This window comes from Rhyacophila brunnea, unplaced genomic scaffold (genome assembly GCF_057557595.1).
Source record: "Rhyacophila brunnea isolate RB1 unplaced genomic scaffold, BYU_Rbru_1.0 scaffold_24, whole genome shotgun sequence".
Lineage (NCBI taxonomy): Eukaryota > Metazoa > Arthropoda > Insecta > Trichoptera > Rhyacophilidae > Rhyacophila > Rhyacophila brunnea.
Window position 1 is genome coordinate 872,109 of NW_028232904.1, and position 10,890 is coordinate 882,998.

General features: G+C 34.4%; 1 pseudogene; it reads left to right on the top strand.

Annotated features, from left to right (window-relative positions):
• The first annotated feature begins 473 nt into the window (after window positions 1–473).
• On the top strand, window positions 474–1,281 carry LOC147068864 (proteasome subunit alpha type-7-1 pseudogene; annotated as a pseudogene).
• The last annotated feature ends 9,609 nt before the right edge of the window (window positions 1,282–10,890 follow it).

Here is a 10,890-nt window from a genome sequence, read left to right on the forward strand (position 1 = left end):
AGTTATACAATTATATCAATACATATTTTTAAATGTCAACATAATAAATCTATGTATGTAGGTTTTTGCTATAAAATAAAATTTAAAAGATTTTAATAGCTATATTTATTAATAAGCACCTATTTCTGTTTTTTTTAATGTTTAAGAAATACCGGTATTCAATAAGAAATACCGAAAAACCGGTATTGACATTTTAATTCGGTATTGCAATCCCAAGTTAGAGCAAGAGAGTAAAATAGTTATTCTGATCTTATTATGGGTTCTCTTCTTGATATCAAAATCAATTCTTTTCCTCTTTTAAACCCAATTTCAATGTTAAAATCAGAGGCCAACGCCAGGAAGAAAGATGGAAGGTACATTAATAATTCTGACCAGTTATCAAGTCACGAAACGCAAAAGTCTACCTTGCTACAGAGTGACGGCCAACAACAATACATTTTGAATAGAGAATACACTGTTGTCACAGATTACGAAGCAGTATTCGGTTGAAATTATTAGTTTTCAATTGTCATCTCGCAAATAATTTTGTACAATGTCTGCCCGGTATGATAGAGCTATCACTGTATTTTCCCCTGATGGCCATTTATTACAAGTAGAATATGCTCAGGAAGCCGTTAGTAAAGGATCCACAGCGGTCGGCGTACGAGGGCAGGATGTAGTCGTTCTAGGCGTGAAGAAAAAGTCCGTTGCAAAATTGCAAGAGGAACGAACGGTCAGAAAAATATGTCTGTTGGACGATCACGTAGTTATGGCTTTCGCTGGGTTGACTACCGATGTGAGAATCCTGATCAACAGAGCGCAAATAGAATGTCAATCCCATAAGCTGACAGTGGAAGATCCAGTCACCCTGGAATACATCACGAGATACATTCCCGGCTTGAAACACAAATACACTCAAAGCAATGGACGGCAGCCATTCGGAATATCTTGTTTACTCGGCGGTTTTGACTACGATGGTAAACCACACTTATATCAAACTGAACGCTCCGGAATATACTTTGAATGGAAGGCCAATGCCACGGGCCGTTCAGCTAAAACAGTTAGAGAGTTTCTAGAGAAACATTGCACAACTGAGGAAGTATCGACTGAAAACGGAGCTGTAAAGTTGGCAATCCGAGCTCTGTTGGAAGTGGTGCAGTCGGGTCAGAAGAACCTTGAAATTGATGTGATGCGACGCGGAAACTGATCCAAATACTAGATGCAGAAACAATCGATGGATACGTCATCATCATCAAGAAAGAGAAGGAAGAGGAAGCAGAAAAGAAGAAACAGAAAAAGTGATAGAGAAAAAACTCGTTCTTTTCTTTATTCTCTTTACTCTATTCTTTTTATAATGTCGAACAAATCTTAAATTTTGGTTAAATGAAATTTTTAAATTAATAAATGATAAGATAAGATAAGATCACGGAATGCTGGAGCATCGCTTACTCTAGTGGCACAATTCAGTTATTATTGTATAACTAGTAGTAGTGTGAGTCTTTGAAATACACCTGCTTTCATATTACAAATATGTTAGAATTTAATTATAATTCAATACTATGATTTTCAGTAGTTAACAATAATTTTGGCAACACCTGCACAAAGTATCATGTATGTATTGTAGAAATTTTAGTGGAATGTCATCGTAGAAGTGTGAAGTCCTCTTCAAATCAGCGCTAGGAATGGACCGGAACGCACCGAAGCATAACTCCAGTTCGTGAATTCCTCAAGACTACAGCTCCGTCTCGTGGAATAGATTTTGTGTTGTTTTGTTATACAGTTTTTAGGCGTTCCCTAATCATGACATAGATTATAATGAGCGTTTTGTACTATTCGATAGGATTTAGGTTTAGTATTCCAAGATTCTTCAAAAATGACCTCCCACTGTGCCTAAAGCGCAAATGTTCAACCAGTGTGTGCTTCCCATAATCACATATGGGTGTCTGAAACATAGACCCTAAGTAAAAAAGAGATCCAGAAACTTAGATTAGCAGTAGCACAGCGTGACATGGAGAGGTGCATGCTGGGCATAACGCGAAAGGACAAAAAGAGGTATGATTAGATAAGAAAACAGACGATGGTTTGCGATGTAATAGAGTTCGCTAAAAACCTCAAATGGAAATGGGCTGGACACATAGCTAGAAATGTCCAATCGCTGGAAAAATCTAATGAGACCGCAACGCACAGTACCAAGCGAAGAGGAATCAGCTTGGAGCAGTGGATAGATTCAGGCTTATGATTCCATGATTCGTATCATAAATAATTTAAAAGTATATATCGTAAAAAATAGTTTTTTTCGCCTGCAGCGTTAAAAAACGAAATTTAAAAAATCGAAAAATCGAAAATTATATCTAAAGCCTGTTATTCTATTTGCCCGTCCATTGTAGCTAGGTAATTTATGTATATATTTAAGGTAAGTATATAATAAAAAAACTTGTACACTTCCAGAAATATTTCTAGAAAATTATCGAGCGCTCCTGTTCATAAACTTTTCTATTTCGAGCACTGGTTCAAATAAACCTGCAATGAAAAGTCACTTGTAGCTAACTAATCAGTAAACCGAGGTTATTTTTCTATCAATTTCTCTGGCTCCAGGAGGCTCCATATATATATACCTATATAAAGTACGGTTTTTCAACATGTTTGATTGGAGTAGTGTAATGACTAATGATGATGATGATATGTCACAGAAAATACCGGATACATATAACGATTTGATGGATGTGTCACGAATCCTCGTCTGACACGCTGACGCATGAATATAACATAATTATGAATGCAACGTTCTTGCATTATATGGGTCAATCGAAAACAAACGCTCATCAAAACGAATCTGACGTAGAGCGCATTGTTCGCGGCGGTCATTTTGCCAACATGACAGAATTTAAATTGGGTGCATACAATATACCTATCACAGGCAATGACAGCTACTGTAATATTGCCATTCTAGGAATGGCATAAAGGCAAATCTGCAGTAGATTATTAATAATAATTTAACGAAATAAATATTATATTTTCAATAATAACTAAATATTTTTTAATTGTACCCTTAAGTGAAACGAATTTTTAACGATAAAACAAATTGCTAACAACACTGAAGTTAATGATCCCACCAATCCCCAGCCGCCCCGCACCACACTCGGTCTTAATCGGGCGTGTCACGGGATCCTACATTTGATGTGAAGCATATTTTTCTATGATTGGGAATGTCTCAGGAACAATTACCCAAGACTGTGGTCGTCATGGGCTCAACTATGCTTTGACTGAATTTAAGTTTAGAGTACCCGTGGGAGAGAGGAGTAGAGGTAAAATTAAAAATTTTGGTTTGTATTCTGTATTTTACTGCCACATGGACATGTTAACAGCTAACAAGGCCAAGCTCATAGAGCTTGCCGGCGAAACTACAATGTTTAGTTAAGAATTGACTGGTGTAATGATCCCGAATCAAATAAAATGCTATTGTTTTATAAATAATGTTAAATTAAATCTATGTCTGACTGAATATTGCCATTAATTTTGCAGCCATGCAACAACCCGCCGTCCAACGACTCATTTAAAAAAACGAACTGAAAAAATGCTCAGTGCTGCCATCAATATTAAAATAAATTTATTTGGCGGGACTTCAATGGCCCGCTGTGCTGCATAATTACGTTTTGTTTTTGTCAAGTTGCCGCTGTGTTGAGCAATCGCGATTTCAATTGTTTTTCAAAATATGAATTCATAAATTCGGATCGTGATCGGGTGAAATAAGTCATTGGTGTCAACATCTAATAGCGCCTGTACACATGCATGGATTTACTGTCGGCAATTGTGCTTATTTTAAACTGTCATCACTGTCAGCAATAAATCATCACAATTTGGAATTTTCCAATCTTGTTTGATTTATGCACGCAATCTTGCCACTGCAGGATAATCCCATATGTTTTCTTACTGTGCATAGTACATCCATGCACGTGTAAACGGGGTGTAATGCTACGTGCACACGGCGACCACTCGTGGGTGTGACAGACCTCAACGACTAATGAGCCGGCGTGCCCACCAGTGATGATAGCTCCAAGCAGATGGTCATCGCTATAATCAAAGTCTCTGGAGATGGCGAGGCCGAATTGTATTGCGCCGACTATATTATTATGGTCGGGAATTTTCCAAACTTGGCAGCGTTTTGCATGCCTTCGTCGTATACGAACAGTATGGAAAATGTAATCCATAGCGTGTGGTCAACGGTGGCTGTGGTATGTGGTTATTTCTGCGTGCAGCTTGATGCTCAAACTACACGACCAGTTTCGATCTTCGTCGCACATCTGCCACGTCGAATTTGTATCACAAAGATGTTTAGTTGTTTAGACATTCTACAGTTAAATAGAAAAAATCTATTATTGTAGCGGCTTTTAGCTTAACCAGATTCAATGAAAATCAAAGTCTGCCCCTGAGTGCATGTTAGGTTTTATCATATTATTTTTTTGAACATACATATTTTGTACCTACACTCAGAAAGATACCTATTACAAAAAAATCATGAAAAAAATATGGGGCGGCCGGAGAGGATTCGAACTCCATCTTTCGGATTCCGATTTACCGATTTAGCCACCTGAATCAAGGTACCAATAACAGATAATTAGGTACCTTGGTTGCTAATCAGTGTTTGGATATCTCATAATTTTTGCACGTAATAATTTAATATATATATTATCATTTCATATTTTTCTAAATCTTCAAATGCAGGAAATGTCAAAATTAAAGTAGAATTTATTAATACAATATTTTAATCATTTGAGTTTAAGTATTCAAAGCTTATTTTGACAATATCTACACATATCATCGCGTATATTTTATTAGCTAGTTGGGTGCATCTGAAATTATAGAGGACTGTCATAGTAGAAATATTAAGTTCTTTTCAAAGAAAGTTGCAATACAAAGTCACTTGTAGCTAACTTAATCAGTAGACCAGAGGTCATTTTTTTGATTCAATTTCATACATCTCCATCTATATACATACATATAAGAAGGGTTTTTTCAATGTCTTTGGTACAATACCACATTTAACTTAAATACTTTATATGTGGCAATGTGAAAACTGAGGCTAACTCAACTTGAATCGCCAAGCGTACCTTACCTTCACGTCACTTGTCTTTCAATGAATCTTTTATTCTTTAGTTACATTTATATGAACGAGGAAGAAAGAACAGAACAATTCTATTGTCTGTATGTTTTGTACCAAAACGTCGAAAAAAACCATCTCTTGAATAAAATGTACAACATACAACGAACGAAAGTTGAGCTAAAAAATACAGTAAGTAATTATAGTAAGTTTATGGGTAACTGAAATTGAATGAAACGTTCTTTTATATAGATGAATCATAATTCATAACTATATGGGAATGAATCAAAAAAGATACCCCATTGATAAAGTTAGCAACAGGTGACTTTGCATCGTAGATCGATATGATGAGGATTTCTGCGAGCTTGAGCTTAAACATCTTATAAAATCGTTTATCTGCACGTAGGTAAGCAGGCGTGCACACCAAAAAATGTTATGGGGGGTCCATTACGAAATATTATCCATAACAATTTACTATTGATTTTTAAAAGGGGCGGGTTAACAAAATCCAGCAAATGCCACTGACTTCCGTATTTACCTCGCGGAATCTCGCGCCTTTCTGGGTACCTACATATACCATAGCCAAACACAGCATATTAGCTGGCCATACACTGCGAGTTTCACCTCCAGGTTGAGCCTACCACGGGCAATAACTATACGTTGGTGGGCACACCACAGATCAGTTTAAACTTCCCCATTAAAATCTTTCGAACGGTCAACAGACGTGTCTATATACGTAAAGTTTTTGCCAAGCATCAGAAACTGTAAAGGTTAGGTTCGCGGAGATAATACACAGGCCGCAGGGGTAGTTTTACGTAGGTTATACTTGAACACACGAATAATTTTACTTTATTAATTATTACTACTATATTTGTTTTTATTAGAAACAAATTGATATAACATACACATTAATGACGTTGGTAAAATAAATTATGGTTTCACTAATGTTATGTATTTTATCGATTCAGAGAAACAATATTGTATTCGCGTAAATACAATACGATCTAGATTCTTATATTTTGAATAAATTATTATTCCCTTTATAAAATGGACATAGGCATAAGTTAGCATTTATCCCACTCAGTTCCCTGATTTATCCATTTCGTCATATTTTTAGAATATAGCAATATTTATATAAGTAAGTAGTATTGATTTTATACACAAATTTTGAAGATGTCATTGAAAATTATATTTACATCAATCATTATTAAGATAACTATGTTATTTTAAATATATACGTAAATTTTAATTAGATTTACCGACATTGTCCTTCACGATTGGGTATATTAATGTAATAGTCAAGTTATTACCTATTTGGTCTAAGTTTATATTTTTACATTAACGTAATACTTATAATGTTCTAGTTTTATTCTAAAATTTTAAACTTATATTACGTATATAATAATAATATTAATATAAATATATACTAAACCATTAGAACTTTGTTTTACCCTGGTAACAATAGAATAAAATATGTTTGTAAACTATTTTTATCTTACAAAAGAATTATTTTCTCGCACACAAGTGGCTGGATTCTTTGAGACGGCTCTGTGTAGAACACTCTTTCTGTAGAATCATTATTTAATATTAATATTATGTATTACTTCAGATGTATATACAAAAATTAATGCCTAATTCACACCATGCACATTAATAAACATTTGACGTAAAATATCCAATTTGTAATAGTAGGTATCTAACCGAGTAAGCTTTTCAAACGGAGTTCAGTGCACATTTCAGACGGTGACTTGGCTGATTTGCGAGCTTCGTTCTGTTTACAAGATAACAACATGAAATGTAAAATGCACAAAGCGAAGACAAACAAACGAAGAACTGACTTAACGTTAGGGTATGTTTGTTATTTTTTATGAGAAGGGGTGAGTAAAAAGATTACCACTAGAAAGAGAACGCCATCAATTTTCGTTGTCTGAATAAATATCAAAGATGCAAAAACAAAAATAAGTACATTGATGTTTAATTAAAATGAATTAAATTAATTAATAAATTTAAACTTCAACTGAAACTGAAACTTTCAGTTGAAAATGTCCCTCTGCGGCGGACGAAATTGGTCCTAATTTATTTATTAAAAGTGGAATAAGTACTACAAAAAATGCGTTTTATGAAATTAAACAACAATACAATGCAATTCCACCATAAATTGACAGTGAACAAAAAAAAAATGCATTGTTAAAAAAATAATATTGAAAGAATATTAGTTAATTTTAGGAGACTTTCGGTTAAATAATGTGACTTCTTTACTTGAAGCTGTATAAATACCAGCAGAGAGAGGGCTATTCTAACATAATATTACTGAACTGCAAAATCAATGATTATAAGTTAATTATCCCGGAGAGTTAACTCAGGCGTGATGTTTTTTTAACACGGCCGCACATGACCGCGTTATCCAATTCGATATCGGATGCATTTAGAACCATTATAATATATCAATAGACAGGAACGCGCCAAGCTGGGGTATTAGGGATGCAAAATACCCGGGCGGCAGGATTTAGGGGGCGGTAAAAAGAAATATTTAGTACCTAATTATTTCAGGTTCGAATCCTGTGTCTGGCAAGTACACGTATTGTTTTTCAATTTGTGTATGAGTCAGAGTATGTACCTAATAGGTTGAGCAAGTGGCTGACATCAATTTCTCGTAAAAACAAAAATCTGTTAATACAAACCTCCACTCTGTGGAGGCGCCCATATGATCTTATTAAGATCGGATATGATCTAATAAAAAATATTTCAATAAAAATATACGTAATCCAATCCAAGGACGATTCAAAAGTCGCCAGCGGCTCAATTTTCTTTCAAATTAATAGATATATATTGTGCTTCCATGATTAATTTGTTGACCGCCCTACAGCATATTATATCGATCGATTCAAGTCACTTCACGCTAAAATTCAGAATATTTATAAGTAGGTATTATTCGATAGGTAAATTACTTAAATTATAATATTTTACTATGCAAACAAAAATATATTTACTGAGTTCTTGGTTAGTTTGTTAATGCATTATTTTATTAATAGTAAAAAAGTCGCCCGCGGCGCTGCTTTATTTCGAATATTTGAATGTTTTGAATATTTTAAGTGTGTGGTTATGCGTTACAATTTGATGTGATATATTCATATATGATGATTGATATACTTAAATGATAACTCCCCTGTGTAATTTGGGAAACTCTACATTAGAGCACCACACTGCCCTTAATTTCAGCAATAGGTAGGTGGGCCCGCCAAAAATCGTGGCCTGGGGGCCCGCTACAAGATGTGGGGTCCATGATAGAATCCATTTGTCAATCAACGATGATGAATTTGGATTGACTACTATATTGAGCTAATAAACAAGCACATTTCATTGTATGAAAAACAATATAATTTAAAAATGAATATAACTTGTTTATTTTGTTCACTTTTGTATTATTAGTACATTGTTGACTATTTAAAAAGGTGTCTGTATTATTTAATGAAATAAAGGAGATGGGCGTAGTAATATTAAGTTTGGAAACCACTATTGTAATGTATCTCTGAATTTTGTTAACGTAGAATCAGATGATTAAGGCGACAAATCTTCATAGAATAGTATCTTCGATATGCATCCTTGTATTACGATAGTCATGATACAGACGTCTGCCAGCCCTTAGCGAACGTAGATTCGTGTTTATATTTTAATTTATTAGACAAACTTACTAAAACATGCAGACTACAGCTGTATGGAAGCCAGACATGCAGCGTGAATGGTAACTGATTCGCTATTTATAGTGATTTTATTTTGCACGAAGTGTTCGTAAAAGCAACACTACTCAAAATAATAAATAAAACACGTGCAACGGTGGCTAATTTGACACGGAAAGCGCTGATTAAAAATACGGTTAATAAATTTTTCTTATATCCCGTGATAACGTTAAACTTTACGGTTGGAAAAACTGTAAATATACTAATTTATTATTATTATAATATCGTAGAGAAGATAACATTAAAATTAATGTAACACTGCTTTTATAGGTGACATGTTTTGATTTATTTTAAACCAGTGGTTCTGTGAGTAATTTATTTATTTTTTAACGTAGAATACATTTTTGGTAGAATCTACGCGAAGGTGTAAACATTTTTTAGTGCATTCGCTGTGAGTAATAATTACTACACTCGTTCTAGGCAATCTGCCACTCATTTTTCAAGAAAAATACGTATTTATACAAGCTCGGGGGCAGTGACGTCCCTAGATAAAATGCCGCCCCTAACCAGCGCCGAAATGCCGCCTGGTTTTTATTTTTACCTACAGTATTTTTATCATCCTTTCAAGAGTCCAATATCTAAGAAATGTGTTGTATGGATACTTTTACTAACAAAATATCAGACTATTTATTCGCAAATCTGCACGTGTCGTTTCTGGTCATCAAGGACGTCGAAAGGCAATGGAAGTATTCTAGATATCGCGGACCCGATAAAACCAGTGAGCTGAATTTTTTAATGGAAAGATATTTTCGATATACCCACGATCGGCCTATAGGCATATAGGCCTATAAAAAATCGTTATTACTAAGTTTATGTAGCTATTTCTATATATTCTATGGCGATATTACATATTACAAATTTATTTAATAGGCATTTCCATGTAGGTATCAAGTCATAGCTAACTTTGTAAATCAATGACCGCGACAATACTCTTTGTATATCTGTTCTCACTTAGTTAGTTAATAGCCTAAATATTACATAATTATAAGTTGATAAAATAATAATAAGTACGTCATGATTGATAAAAAGAGATTTATTCGATTGTAAGTTTTCGACCGAAGCATATCGCTCTGTGCTGTGATTCACATTATCGTAACAATTGTAAACATATACTGATGCAATTTAAATAAACTCACACCCTTCATAATCAAGATAACGACTTCTCATCTCTCCTCGGCACAACTCCATTGGCCCTCACATCGACAACCCCTACAATTCCAAATGATTCTCCTCGATTTGCCGCCCTTCGAGTAAATGCCGCCCCCAAGCGACGCTCAATCTGCCTACCCCCACGGGACGTCACTGCTCGGTGGCAAACTAATATATCATTATCATCATTAGTGGTCCAACAGACCAAGGCGTGTCAGAGCCTGCGTTTTAAAATTGCGCTTTATTAAATTAAGCAACAGTACAATGCAGCTCCGCCATGAATTGACAGTTAATAAAATAACAGCAATTAAAGAAACCAGTACGGCAAAACTTACTGTCTTGTATAAGAAATACAAATTAAAACAGAGTTTATCATCACAACACATCTGGTTCAATCGTGAATGTCTTCGCCTTAAGGTTGTGCCAAAGTACATGAAAATAAAAACGAAATCAGGATTTCCGATTGCGTTGAAAGTCTTAAAACTTGCGCAGCTTGCTTGGATCAAATCGGAAATGAAGAAATGGTATAAGATCATGGATTCGGCGAGTGTTTATGTGTTCTTTATTCATAATTTATTGACTAGCAGATTACGTCCAATTGAATTTGATATCCTTGATGATAAAATTATATTACACGTTAAAAATGTGGTGCATAAAACTTTTATAGCTCAAAAGAGTAAAATTGATCGTTTGGTGAATGTAAAATAATTGAGGAAAAAATAAAATTTTCTGAACGATTGGTTAACACAACAGCTGTGAATTTTGGTGAAGATGAAACGAATTTATGAAATATTAATATCCAACCTCATTAATTTGTTATTGGGAAGGTATTATTGGACGGATAATTTATGTACCTATTGTTATATTATTTCTGTCGCTTTGGATTTTGTTTGATAAATATTGTTTAAAAAAAAATGTATTCAGTTG